The sequence below is a fragment of the Canis aureus genome, chromosome 16, assembly GCF_053574225.1.
Source record: "Canis aureus isolate CA01 chromosome 16, VMU_Caureus_v.1.0, whole genome shotgun sequence".
In the NCBI taxonomy this organism is placed as follows: Eukaryota; Metazoa; Chordata; class Mammalia; order Carnivora; family Canidae; genus Canis; species Canis aureus.
Window position 1 is genome coordinate 44,293,029 of NC_135626.1, and position 14,879 is coordinate 44,307,907.

At 37.9% G+C, this 14,879-nt stretch overlaps 1 long non-coding RNA gene across 5 annotated transcripts in view; it reads right to left on the reverse strand.

Annotated features, from left to right (window-relative positions):
* The window catches only part of LOC144286759 (uncharacterized), a 150,464-nt gene that overhangs the window by 38,625 nt on the left and 96,960 nt on the right, over window positions 1-14,879 (reverse strand). For all 5 annotated transcript variants that reach the window (XR_013354717.1, XR_013354718.1, XR_013354721.1 and 2 more), the window contains exon 2: window positions 2,516-2,597. This is a non-coding gene — a long non-coding RNA (uncharacterized LOC144286759). The remainder of the gene's footprint in view (window positions 1-2,515; window positions 2,598-14,879) is intronic.

Consider the following 14,879-nt stretch of genomic DNA (forward strand, 5'->3'; position numbering starts at 1 on the left):
CATATTCTCATGATAAAATTACTAATTTTGTCTTCAATTTTGTCTGCTACTCAGTATTTCCATGATCTCTTATTAGCTGATCTCACACATTATTTATTTGGTCTGTATTACTCAAAAGATAAGGGACTTCAGCTAACGCTCTGTAGTTCCACCAAGAGGCTTGGTACTCCGTTACTAAGGTGTCAGGGGAAAGGTGAGTGTAGGCTGCAAGGAAGCACAGACTCTGGACCAAAGCTACCTGGATGGAAAGTTCTCTAATTCCCTGGCAGTGTGATGTTGAGCAAGTTACTTTCCCTGTGCCTTACTTTTCTTGTCTGTAAAATGACCTGAACAGTAGTACCTACTTTATTAGGTTGTTGTAAGTATTAATAGAATTAAAGTGTAAGGTACTTAACATACAGTTCCTGATATATATTAGTGCCATAAATGTATTAGTCACTATTTTCCATCTATAAGAACTATATAGAAGATTCTTGCCTTCTAAATTACATTGGCTTTTTGTTCATTGCATATTAACCTGGGCTTTCCATACATTGTGATGATTTGAAACAAATCACTTCCCATTGCAAGAAAACAAACATGGCTTGCTGATTTCCCATCGGAAACTTTATGGAAAGAAGTGGTTGAGCAAAGCACTCAAAGTGGTTGAGCAGGTCAATAAAATTATCGGCTATTTCCATATCCAAAAGCAGAAAATGTTCACCAGTGGTAATGAGCTGGGGTTTAAAGTTAGTGGCCTTTGTGTAAAGCTCTGCCTCTGTCATTTTCCAGTTATACAATATTGAAATGAGTGATTTAATTCCTCTTCTCATCTTTAAAATGAGGATGTGATGGCATCTACTTCATAAGATGGTCAGGTGGATGAAATGAGATAATGCATCCAAATTCTTTACTGAGGCTTTTTAAAATTCACATATGTTACATTTAATTAACATACTGTGTTATATTAGTTTCATATGTACAATACACTGATTCAACAATTTTATACATTTCTCAGTGCTCATCAACATAAGTGCGCTCTTAATCTCCTTTATCTATCTCACCCAACCCCCCTGCCCCAGCTCCCCTCTGACAACCACCAGTTTGTTCTCTGTATATAAGACTCTAGGTTTGGGGGGTTGGGTGTTTTTGTTTTCCTTTCTCTTTGTTTCTTAAATCCCACATTTGAATGAAATCATATGGTATTTGTCTTTCTCTGACTTATTTCATTTAGTGTTAAACCTTCTAGGTCCATCCATGTTGTTGCAAAAGGCAAGATCTCATTCTTTTTTATGGCTGTATAATATTCTATCGTACATATATACCACATCTTAATCCATTCATCTATCAATAGACACTTGGGTAGCTTCCAATAAACATAGGGGTGCATATGTCTTTTCAAATTAGAGTTTCCGTTTTCTTTATGTAAATACCCAGCAGTGGAATTACTGGATCGGATGGCAATTCTATTTTTAATATTTTGAGGAACCTCCATACCACAGTGGTTGTGCCAATTTGCATTCCCACCAGAGTGCACCAGGATTCCTTTTTCTCCATAGGCTTACCAATGCTTATTTACTGAGTATTTTAAGTACTTACTAAGTAATGGGCACTCTACCCATTGTTATATTACTATTTTTATATAGGTCCCAATATAGAAATATTTTGAATCACCTGATGAAAAAGCATTTTAAAGATTAGCTTATTTTATTTTGAGAGAGAGAGTGCGTGCACATGAGTGGGAGTGGGAGGAGCAAAGGGAGAGGAAGAGAGAGAATCTCAAGCAGACTCCTTGCTGAGCACAGAGCTCAATGCAGGGCTCAATCTCACAACCCAAAAAGCACGACCTGAGCCCAAACCAAGAGTCAGATGCTTAACTGACTGTGCCGCCCTGCTGCCCCCAAAATGCATTTTAACCAAAGTACATTCTTACTGCTTAATCTTCATGGTGGAGACTTCTTTGTTTCTCTTAGCATGGTGTTGAGCTTACCTCAGACACTTAAGTGCTTATCCAGTTAAAACACTCATTGGAAAATCTCTGAGGTCCATTGTTGACAACACCAGCAATGTGTGAACTTTGGGCACACTCTCATATTTAAATTATCAGATATGACCCCTAAGATGTCTGTGTATAAATCAAACCCCCTAAAATTCAGTGTGTTATTCATTTGCCCTGTGATTTATGGACCATTCTTAGGATCAAAGCTGATGTCTTATATAAATCATGGAAGTCAATGTCATTATTGTGACTTTAGACTTTCCCAAAATGGCATCTCATGATCACGATCACTTTTCCATGACTCTTCTGACACTAACAGTCCAATGATATTACTGCTTATCTATGAAAACAATAATGAAAATTTAAAAAATATATAAACCGACATCTCACAGACCTCAGTTCCATTGGCTGATTATGCTGCAGATGACCAAGAATGAGAGAGAAGGAAAAAAAAAAAATAGGTTTCACAATTCCAAATGGAGTTAATTAGTAATAAGGGTTGCAGTGGAATAGGATGGAAAGGTCAGCTGGACTTACCAAGGGCAACCTAGGAAGGGTGTCCAAACATCACTGAACTTCTCTCCAACTGGTCTCTAGATGGTTGTTAGCACCCGATTCCCTGGTAAGGGCAGATCAGTGGGTCATCAGTAAGACCAGAAGTTCTACAGACAGTTATAAATTATGAAAGGGGAGATTTACTTGAAAGAGTAAGCCAGAATGGCCTCCAGGAATTTGTGAAACATCATACTGGAGTGAGTAGTGAAATCCAGTTGTTGTTAGCAACACACAAAAGGCCTGAAGCAAAGTCATCAGGGGAAAAAAATTATAAGGTAGTGGGTATTTTGGCTCAGACCCAGTAACATAAGACATTCATTACACCGAGACACTGTAATTCTTTGAACACCCCTTAAATCTCTCGGCTGTTTAATATAAGATGAGAGTAAATGTGCAGGTCAATAAAATTATCGGCTATTTCCATATCCAAAAGCAGAAAAGGTTCACCAGTGGAAAAACGTAGAGGTTAACCGTGAACTTTTTAAATAAACAATTTGGCCTCATGTCATTCTCTGCACAAGCCTTCCATTACCAGCAAATACTGACCCCCTCAAAGAGCCACTGAAGCTTTGAGTTTCCAGCAGAGTCTGCTGGCAGTCAGGACACACCATGCTGGATTTCTCACAGGTTCAAGTGTCAACCATCACTTGCGGAAAGGGTATTTGAAGGATGAGTGTTGTATAACCACAGATTGAGGCTCGAAAGCCAATTCCAGTAAAGCCTGATAATAGTTTTTGACATTTAGAGACATTTTATCCTTCAAAACTCTTGGATAGCAGAACTGCTTGCCTGAATTTGCTGTTTCTATGGAGACTAGAGGAGATTTTAAAGTGTTAATCTCGGTTGACCTCTCTTGTTCTTTTTTATTTTGACTCTTCCCTAAAATTTCTGCGCAGAGTTAAATGATTATTTGTTCTCTAGTCTCAACTAAATTTTCAGCTTGCCATCTTGCTGTACTCTTGCAAGTAGGCTACTTATGGTCCAGAAGGTGTCCAAGACAATTCATCGTGGGTAGAGAAAGAAAATAACAGAACTTCTATTGATACTTCTTTTTAATCTAAGAATTAGAAGGGAACTAAATTTGCATCAAACTCAGAATACAGAGTGGTCATTGGTATTCTCAGTGACACCTTGTATCAAAACATGCTGTGCTCAGCTAGGACATGGGAGGTTTCCCAGAGAAAGGCGAGGCATCATTCTACAGCACTAGAGGGAAGGGAACAGTGGTACTCTCTCACCTTCTGGTTCCTTTTTATCTCATTGAGACATACCACAGTCTATCTGCCTCCAGTTCACTGGAATTATGGATTCTACTCTCCAGCTTTAACTAAACGCGCTTTTGCAAAATGGACAAGTGGCTTATATGATCCATACAATGAAGCCATGTTTTTTTTTTTTTTAAGATTTATTTATTCGTGAGAGACAGAGAGAGAGAGAGAGGCAGAGACACAGGCAGAGGGAGAAGCAGGCTCCCCACAAGGAGCCCTATGCCGAACTCTATCCCAGACCCCAAGATCACCCACTGAGCCGAAGGTAGATGCTCAACCACTGAGCCACCTAGGCATCCCTGAAGCCATGGTTTGAAATGGTACTACTAATGCAAACACAAGAAAAGCACCAAAAAAAAAAAAAAAAGAAAGAAAGAAAGAAAAAAAAAGAAAAAAAAGCAGAGTTGAAATAGGATAGCATGGGATAAGAATGTAGTTCTCAAGTCAGACTCCCTGGGCTCAAATTCCTGACACTATGATGTACTAAATCAGTGACGTTGGAAAGTTATTTGATCCCACTGTGTACCATCTCTCCCTGTCACATAGAATGTAATGTGAAACTCTCATCCCTACAGCAGTGGTTTGTTGGGCAAATTAAATGAATAAAGCCTGCAGTGTGGAGTTAATGTTTTTGAAAATAGCTTTTATAATTCGCATCCTTCTAATAAGGTCGAAAGTAGTGATGACTAACCAGATTTGATTATCTGAAATTATCAAGACTAGTTGTAATGTGGGTTCCCATCTACTATCATTAGCAATAAATCTGTTATTCAGGTTATTTGAGCCAGGTAGACATTGTTAATATATACATATGTATATGAGAGAGAGATTAAGCATTTGGAACAAGAAGGCAAACCTGCAATTTTCTCAGCACTTTTGAAGCCATGCAGTGCACAATACAAACCCTACAAAAATCTCACTAAACTTGATTTATGTTCAGAGGACCCTTTTGGGCCTTTTTACCTAATAACAACGCAATAGTCATATTCTATGGGCATACAAATGCCGTTCTTAGCAGGGTAGAAACAGTTAAATGACACACAGCAAACTGGTTTTCATCAGAAAATTCTTCTGATGTGAACAGAAATTTGCTCAAGGTTTGAAGAGATAGCTGTTAGACACTGTTAAATCTGCTATAAATTGAATCTAAAAAATACTTCTAATAGATCTTAGCTAAATATGTACTTGATAGATTATATTTCAATAGTGAAATATACTATTTGAACCAATAATGGCAAGAGAAAGTATATCTTCAATAATAAGTACCCATTTACTTTTTTTTAAGTTTATAAGAATGCTACATAAGGAAACACTGAAGAAGAAGATGCTTTGAATGGAATAAAAGAATCTCAGAGTAAATTTACAAAGACAGAATGACACCTAAAATAGATTCACAGCAATGAAATTGAAGTCAAAATGTACAAAGTGCTACCAGATGTCATCAATGTGCTTGTTTTTACAGAAATAATACTTCTAAAATATAATACTTCTAAAACCTGTATCACACAGGCTTTCTAATTGTTTTTAGCCATATTTAAAATAATCACCAAATTTAAATTTAAGGTATGGAATTTTTTCTTTTATTGTTTACATTTTTTCTTTTATTATGTATATTTATTATGTATAATTATCTGTACTCTCCTGAGATGGCAAGTGACTAGCAGTGTTATGCATCCTGTACTAGGGGCACATATTCAAACATTGGTGCTTAACCAAAATTATTAGAGACCATGATTTAGAGGGTAATAGGAATTCTACATTTTAATAGACTTTAAAGTGATATAATCTTTGCCAAGGAAAAGGGTCTCTAACTTTTCTCCAAAATTTGTTTCAGTATTTAACATTTGCTGGAGGAAAGAATTTCTCATATCAAGCTTCCATCTCTCAAGCTACATTGTGAATCCATTTTCTTCGGTGTAATTTTTTTAAGTTATACACTGTCTTTATCAGTGTAAACCTTCCACCATTGAGATGAATTTTTTGGATTTCAATGAAAAAAGATCTTAGGCCAAAATACTGAGTTTTAATTAAAAAGGCAGAAAGGAAACGTGAAAGTCTATGTATTGATAGTGGTTTAGAAGTTATGAAATCAGAATCCTTCAAAGAAGCTACTCAAGCTCCATGATAAATTGGTAGAGCCATGTAGATTTGGAAATGTAGCTGCCTGAATATTCATCCAACATTCTGGCTGCCAATATGTGAGCTTCCATATGTTGGCACAGCATTACAAGGACCGAGACTTTTGGTAGTTCTGGCTGCTGCATTCCACATAGTCAGAAGAACTTTGAAGGCAGGTGGCTTTTGCTTTCTCTGGGGAAAACAAGAGTAGGTGGGGCAAAGAGAAAAAACAGTACTTGAACAGCTGAATTTTGAAAAGTGAACCAGAAAGACTATGTTTAATTGGCCAACAGCTCATGAAAATATGCTCAACATCGTGAATCGTTAAGAAAATACAAATCAAAACTACAATGAGATATCACTTCATATCCAGTAAGATGGTATTAATACAAAGCAAAAACAAAAAATCACAAGTGTCAGTGAGGATAAGAAACTGGAGCCCTCGTACACTCGTACACTGCTGGTGGGAATGTAAAATGGCACAGCCACTATGGACAATAGTACGATTCCTCAAAAATTTAAAAATAAAATTGCCATATGATCTAGCCAATTCCACCTTTGCATACATACCCAAAAGAAGGGAAAGAAGGGTCTTGAAGATATATCTGTGCACTCATGTTCATAGAAGCATTATTCACAATAGCCAAAATGTGGACGCAACACAAGTGTCCATCAGTGGATGGATGGTGGATGATGGATAAACTAAATGTGATATATTTATCAATGGAATATTATTCATCCTTAAAAGGGAAGGAAATTTTGACATGCTACATCATAGATGAAACTTGGAGCTGTTATACTAAATGAAATTAGCTAGTCACAAAAGAATAATTATTGTAGGAGTCTATGCCTATGAAGTACTTACAGTGATCAAATCCATAGAGACAGAAAGTAGAATGGTGGTTTCTAAGGGAAAAGTTATTTTTAATAAGTATAGAATTTCACTTTTGCAAGATGGAAAAAGTTCTGGAGGTAGTGGTGGTAATGATTGCACACCAATGAATATAGGTAATGCCACTGAAGTGTATACTTAGACATAGTTAAAATGGTAAATTTCATGTTATGTATATCTTACAATTAAAAATTGATTTTTTTTAAGGGAACCAGGCTTTCTGAATGGAACTTTACCAAAAACCTGGGTCACACTTTAGAGAGCACTCTCAAAGTCATTTCACATGGTTCGATTGGCTCATTCATTCACAGGGGAGCATTTATTGAGAACCAGAACAGAGCTAGATACAAAAAAGGAATACAAATTTGATTAAGACAGAGTCTGCAATAACAAGAGAATGTGAGAAGGAAATGAAGAAAGTTATTAATATGTACAGAGTCAGACTCACTGCTGGCCACTGTATATACATTATTTCATTTGGTTCTCATAGCAATTTTACTCACAGATAGATATTATTACACCCTTTGGGCCATGAGACTGAAGCTTAGGAAGTTCAAATGATTTGCCCAGTTCTCAAAACTAGTAAGAAGCAGAGCCAGGATTCAAAACTTGATCCAACTCCTGAATCTTTGCTCCTCTGCTACCCCACACCACTGTTCAGTCCATCCTTAATCCCAACCCTTTTGGGCAAGTCACTCTGTATTCATGTCCTCAGTTCATTAAGTCTCTTTGAGCAATGTCTTCCTCTTATGTTGGGTTTGCCTTGGAAAATAAGTCGCAAAGATTTGGCTTCAACTTTAGAGCCTCTGGACTTCCAACTCACTTCTAAGATCAAGGCTAAAGGTGTGGGCTCTTTAGTTAAGAGTCATCTATGATATGCCATATTGGCTTTCATCTCAATTCTTCTTTGGACATACCCAAGATTATGTGTTCATTCATTCATTCCCAAGGATGATAATCCTTCCTAATTTTCCTATCTCAGTCTGAAGTCTGGTGTTTTATTAAAATCTATTAGGTATAGGCTGTGCTTTAACCAGTAAAATACATTGCTTCCTTAGGTACACTGCACCTTGCTTAACTGGATAATTAGAAGGTTATTAAGACTTTTCAAGTTATATGTAATTATCCAGATCTTTTCATAATCATTCAGAAAGTACACTTGCTGACATGTTTAATAAAAGATCTCTCCATATATATACTTAATTATTGCGCTCAATTATCTTAAGCAGCTCATTGAAATGCACCGGTGAATTTTACATTTATAATTCTTGAGACAGGTTTGTCTCATTTCAGTTCACCAAGCTGTATGTCATCCTTTTCAATTCAAACATTTGGCTGCCTAATTCATGCCTTCTCCTTATATCAAGGGCACCAGCCAAATTATTTCTTAAACTCCTGGCTGATAGGAAATCCCAACTCAGGCCCTCAGGCTCAAGCAAGACTACTTCAGGTAGCCAGAGTGCTATGTTCCAGAAACTTCCTCTGAGTTTACATCATAGATCTACTTTGGAGACCAGGAGGGAAAAAAGGAGTGGGGTGGAGCATTTAGGATGTTAACCTCATTAACAAGTCCTACAGGCAAGAAAATTTGTAATACTTGAACTTGAGAAGTAATAGCAAAAATATTCTGGTAGAATGGCTAAGGAGAAAGAAGAAAGTATGTGTTCTTTATCCTTGGTTTCCCTAGCTTTGTGGGAAATTGTTGCCCCAAGTGAATTACAGTAAATACCTGAGATAAATTCAGTGTTAAATATTATTATTAAGTATTGTGAAGGTCTTTCTAAGATGACACCTGGATCCACCATGAATGAGAAAGGTCCTGTGGAAGGGGATCCTGGAGCCACTCAGCTATTTTCAGAACTGGTGCAGAGATAGCTAGCCAGAAACGTAGCCAGAAACGTAGACAATCAGCTTTGTGAACTAGGCTTTGGAATTTGTTTCCCTTGATGTTGCAAAGGAAGCAACTCAAACCCAGCATTATATAAGATCACCACTGCTGGCCTCTCTGAGCAGAACACTGATGATAGAGATGACCAGCACAAGGAGCTGCGTTAATTCTGGCTCTCTGATGCAGCTGTTTATGCAATTAGGGCCAAACAGTCTAGAGTCTCCAAGCTATGGATTCCTCAGCATGGTTATAAGAGCTGTGTGGACCTAGTGCAAATTCCTAATATTTTTGACCTTCAGCTTTCTCCTCTTTAAAATGAGGCTGTCCATATAGGGTTCCTAGTTCATATGACTAACGTGAGTTAAATGAGATAAAATACATGAAACTCAGGGCACCTGGGTGGCTTAGTCAGTTAAGCATCTACCATCTGCTCTGGTCATGAATTCAGGGGCCTGGGATCAAGCCCCAAGTCTGGCTCTCTGCTCCATGGGGAGTCTACTTCTCCCTCTGCCTCTGCTTCTCGCTGTCCCATGTCTCCGCTCATATTCTCTGTCTCTCTCTCAAATAAATAAAATCTTTTTAAAAATAGCTAAAGCTCATAGAAAGTGCTTACTTAGTGGACTTACTAATACTTGACTTATCCATATATCACACTACTGGTATAAGGCTCAAGTGAGTTTTGGCACTCATAAGTGAAGAAACAATAAATATTTTCTATCCTATAGTGGGAGATAAGAGAAAAATATACAGTTCCAGCTCCTAGCACAGAGCACATAAAACCCTTGTAATAGATTACATGTGTTAACATGCCCCCAGTTCCTAGCACAGAGCACCTATAACCCTTGTAATGTCTTGGGTGATCAGAGTGTTTTTTGTTCCAATGAGGTGACTCTGGGGTGGATTCCCAGATGGCTTTTAGCTGAGAGCCAATCATCAGAAAGACCAAACCCTGATTAGAAGCTTGGAATATTCAGCACCATCTCACACCCGTTGTCTTAAGAAGGAAGAAGGGCTGAAAATGGAGTTAGTGCTTGATCCTGCCTATGTGATGAAGCATCCATAAAAATCCTAAAAGTACAGAGTTTGGATAGTTCCAGATTAGTGAACACATCCATGTGCTGGGAGGGTGACACACCCCAACTCCACAGAGACAGAAGCTCCTGAACTCAAGACCCTCCCAGACCCCCACTCTATGTATCTCTCCATTGGGCTGTTCACCTGTATCCTTCATCAACTCCTTTAATAAACTGATTATTGTGCTTTCCTGCATTCTGTGAGCCACTCTAGTTAATCAAACCCCAAGGGATTCATGGGAACATCTGATTTGCAGGTGGTTGGTCAGAAGCACAGGTGACAACCTGGACTCACGATTGGCATCTGAAGTGGTAAGGGCAGGGGCGCAGTCTTGTTGGACTGAGTCCTTACCCTGTGGGATCTGACATTATCTCCAGCTAGATGCTGTCAGAATTGAGTTAAATTGTAGGTCACCCAGATAATGTCACAGAGAATTGCTTGGTGTGATGAGGAATACCTTCCAGAAATGTCAGAAATGAAGTGTTTTATGTGAGTAGCAAAAAAAAAAAAAAAAAAGAAGAAGAAGAAGAAGAAGAAGAAGACACAGAGGAGGTAAATTGAACTGAGGTTTTCCCCTGCAACAGGAGGGAAAGACTAAGCTTTCCCATTTTACATAAGATAGCTATGAAAATAAGCATGTTAACACATGTAAAGCATTTAGAAGAGTGTCAAATACATGGAAGGTGTCAAGTACATGGAAGGAAAATATAGGGTGGGGACAAGGTGTAGACAAGGTAATATATGGTTTTAAGGTACCTTGAAAATTCAGAGAAATATATAAAGACCATCCAACTAAAATGTTAGTTTTGAGATTTTTACCAGGTGCTTTGTATCCTCATTACTTTTGAAAGTCTTTCTTAACAACTCAATCAGTTTTAAAAGTAGTGTTATTAGTGAGGATTTATAGATATGGAGGTTTTTAACTGCACTCAGAGGGAGCTCCCCCAGGAACTGTACAAGAGGAGAGGTGTGTTGTCAGTTAACCACATTTACTGTAACGGTGTATCATAAACCAGAACACAAATGTAGTGGTATCCAACAATAAGTGTGGTCTAGCTCGTGCATCCATGATCAACTGGAGGTTGGCTAATCTCAGCTGGGCTCTTGATCATGATCTTGAGTAGGGTAACTCTTGTTTCTGGGGGTCAGAGAGTCTAAGCTGGGTTTGTTTGGAGCAGTGTGGCTGGGGTAGCACTGCTCCATTTTGTGCCTCATATTTTTCCTGGGCTAGCCTGGTCATGTTCACTCATAAGTGAAAAGCCCAGTTCTCTAAGAGCTTTTTTAACCTATGGTGGTCATTTTGTGTCCACTAGTATTTCATTGGTCAAAGCACTCACATGGCCAAACTCAAAGTCATGTTGGAAAATACATTCTACTTCCTTAAGTGGGAGTGACTTCAAAGTCACATGGCAAAGGGCAAGAATTCAAAGAAAGGAAGAATTGAGGTCATTAATGCAATGTATCGCAGTAGGAGAACAAGGCGATTGGCCAGACTTTTGGAAACATCCATCTCTGCTGTATCCATTTCTATATGTCACTGATTTACACATATTGATAAGATATAAACTTAGTAAAAGGCACCCCAGCTAAAGACAATTTGGGAATAGTTCAGAGCAATTTATATAATTGAATTAACATGTGCCATCTGGACACTGTGGAATTGGTCTTGGAGAAGTAGAAGCTCTGATAATGGGGCCCTGGTCATGTCAGTGGGATGACAGGCTGTCAGGGAGCTAGAAGAAAGTGTAAAAGTGTAAAAGCCCAGGGCACTGGTCATCAGGTAGCCTAGGGCATCAAAGGAAGATGAAGACGTACCAAAAAATGAGGAGTGGGCTAATAAAGAAAAAGTTCCCCTTTGCCCAATTTGACCCAAAGACAGCCCTAAATGCAATCTTCTGCCAAACCTATCTAATTATCTAATATCATTAAAACGGAGGGACCAATGACATTCTCAAAGAAAATATTTCCTTCTGGGGCAGCCCCGGTGGCTTAGCAGTTTAGCGCCGCCTTCCACCCAGGGAGTGATCCTGGAGACCCCGGATCGAGACCCACGTCAGGCTCCCTGCAGGGAGCCTGCTTCTCCCTCTGCCTCTCTCGATCTCTCTCTCTCTCTAATAAATAAATAAATAATCTTTAAAAAAAAGAAAAGAAAATATTTCCTTCTGACAAAAATGGAGAGTTAACTCTTCAACAGCTGGATTTTATTAGCTAGTTTCTAAAATAGATGCTCACCTTTAAAGTAGGCTTTCTCAATTGTATTTACTTGCTCTTTGAGGCACCTAGACAAATAAATGCTAAGGAACTCAAAATAAAAGATAAGATGAGGAATGGGCAGATGACTTTTTGCTCATTCAGATTTCAGAAGAATCTTTTGAACTGGTTTCTAAATATTTGATTCAGAAAAAACCTAAACCCTATTTGTCAACTGCATTCTTTTTCTCATTAAAATTAAAATTTTTTAAAAAGGCCTCCCATGAGTATAATGGTGGAAATTCAATCCGCATGTTTTCTGATTCATTTGCACTTAGCTCATCAAAATATTTTGAAAGAGCTGAGCTCTTTCGTGCCCAAAGATGCATTGTGGTCTTTTTCCTCTGAAACAGAAAAATCGCAGTTTATCATCAGCTCATATAAATGCAAAGGGAGATTGAAGAAGACTCCTAAATTTATTATCTCATAAGGCTGGAGTGGAAAGTCTGTCCTCCTAAACTGGCTTCTTCTCTCTTGTAATTTATCACAATATTCCAATTCTACCTGTATGGTGCTGATCTTATTTTCACCACTCACATCAATATCAATGCTCTTGCTGATAAGGACAAACCAAATATAAAAGGATCAAAGTCTCAGAAATGATCCAGGAGAGTAGAGAGTAGGCTTTGGGCAAAAAGTTCCAAGAAACTCTGGAGGAACATGAATGTTTTGGAGTGTAGCTTGATTCTGTAGCCAGATTTCAAAGGTAAAGAGTAAGGTCTTCTATTCATCAAAACTCAAAACAAATAACTGGACTTCTCATTACATTTCAAGGTCCAAATGTAATGCCAAAACCAAATCACATTTATCAAAAAATAAGAGAAGCTTTTCCTTTGTTTTATGTAACTGACCTGCAGTCCCAATCAGTGAGGTGAATGGTTTCTACTGACAGTACATCCGGGGCAGATTTTAGGGAAACACAAAGTCAAAATAGAAATTACTCTACAGATAGAAATACTAAAGAAAATAATAGAACAATGGCACAACCAGGCAGCAAACTCAGGTTATGAGACACTAAATACCTGATTTTCCTGTGCACTATATGTTACTGAAAAGTAAATAAAAATAGTCATTATAAATTCATTTATATTACTGGCTTATGATATTCACTAAAAACTAGAAAAGCATAATGGGTGGAGATGATCAAGAGTGATAAACTTCTCAAATTTCCTCCTTTTATGTTGCCATCTTAGTGGTAGACAGTGTTCTTAGTTCTGTATTCTCAGAATCCACATTAATCTTTAATCTTCAATTGCTACCTTTTGCTATGTGTATGCCTCAACCTCATACTTTATACAAGCCCCTGTGCCATATCTTCAGGTAACGTTCAATAACATGAAACCAAAAGGGTTTTTTTGGCTTGGACAAAAGCAGTCTTTTTCAAAGCTGGCAAGCAACTTTCTTTGCTATTTTTCCCACAAACTAATTTTGTTCACTCCAATGATGAAGAAAAGTGAGGCCAAAGTTTCATATGAAGAAAAAAATAAGGACAGAAGTTTTCCCACAAAGGCCAGAGTAGAGCTAATTTAATCTCCTTATCCCAGGAATCTCTTTCCAATTTGGTGAGGAGGATTGGGGAAGGAGGTCCATGACCCTTCCTAAAACATTATCCAGATAGAAACCAGGACTCCAGGGGCACCTGGGTGGCTCAGTTGATTGTCTGCCTTTGGTTCAAGTCATGCTCCCAGGTCCTGGGATCGAGCCCTGCTGAGCAGGGAGTCTGCTTCTCCCTCTCCCTTTGCTGTTCCTCCTGCTTGTGCTCTTTGGGGCTCTCTCTCTCTCCCCCCTCTCTCTCAAATAAATAGAAAGAAAGAAAGAAAGAAAGAAAGAAAGAAAGAAAGAAAGAAAGAAAGAAAAGACAGGAAAAAGAAAGAAAAAAAGAAAGAAAAGAAAAGAAAGAAAAGAAAAGAAAAGAAAAGAAAAAAAGAAAAGAAAGAAAAGAAAAGAAAAGAAAAGAAAAGAAAAGAAAAGAAAAGAAAAGAAAAGAAAAGAAAAGAAAAGAAAAGAAAAGAAATAAGAAGCCAGGACTCCAGAGGCATGAATTCTTCAGAATTCAAGTCCTGTTTATTTTGTTCAATATGATATCTAGAACGGTGCCTAGCTCCGAGTAAATACTCAATAAATGTGTGTTGCATAAATGAAATAATCCTAAGAGAAATTTCAAAGAAACCAACAAGCCAGTGCCCACATGAGCTTAGAGATTAAACACCTTCAATGGGGTTAGTCACTACTCTGCAGGTTACCATCACCAGACATTTCAACTACTGCAAAATTCAAACCACACTGATCTTTTCCATTCTCTCAATCTTCCATTCCAAGGCATTTCCAATGCATTTCTTCACTGAGAAAACTTGCCACCAACATCTGCTCCCCACTTTACCCCATTAATACCTATCTTCCTAGATCTCAGCTTCCTCATAAAAATTATTCTTAAAGTTCAAGGCTAAGTCAAATCCTCCTACTTTTACTCTTCAAGAGTTTTCATTATCATTTATCAGTTATACTCTTATAGGTATTGGTGTGATTTGTAGATCAATGTTTATCCTCACATACCCACTCCAAAGACTAGATTATATATCCTATGGCAATAGGACCTGTTTCCATTTCTACTCAACAAGGTATTCTAGTGGCTAGAAGACATCTGGCACAAAATAGTTATTCAATAAACAACTGTTGAATGAATTAAGGGGCAAATACTCTCTGGATTGAAGAAGTGTCTGCAGTGTCACAGAGGGCAATCTCCTATATGCTGTACTTTTGCCCCTGTTTCTACTACTCAATTTGAGACACAGCCATCTACTATGTGTCCTCATATTAAATCTGTTATATTTATTGTCTTCCTAGCTAGGTATTAAA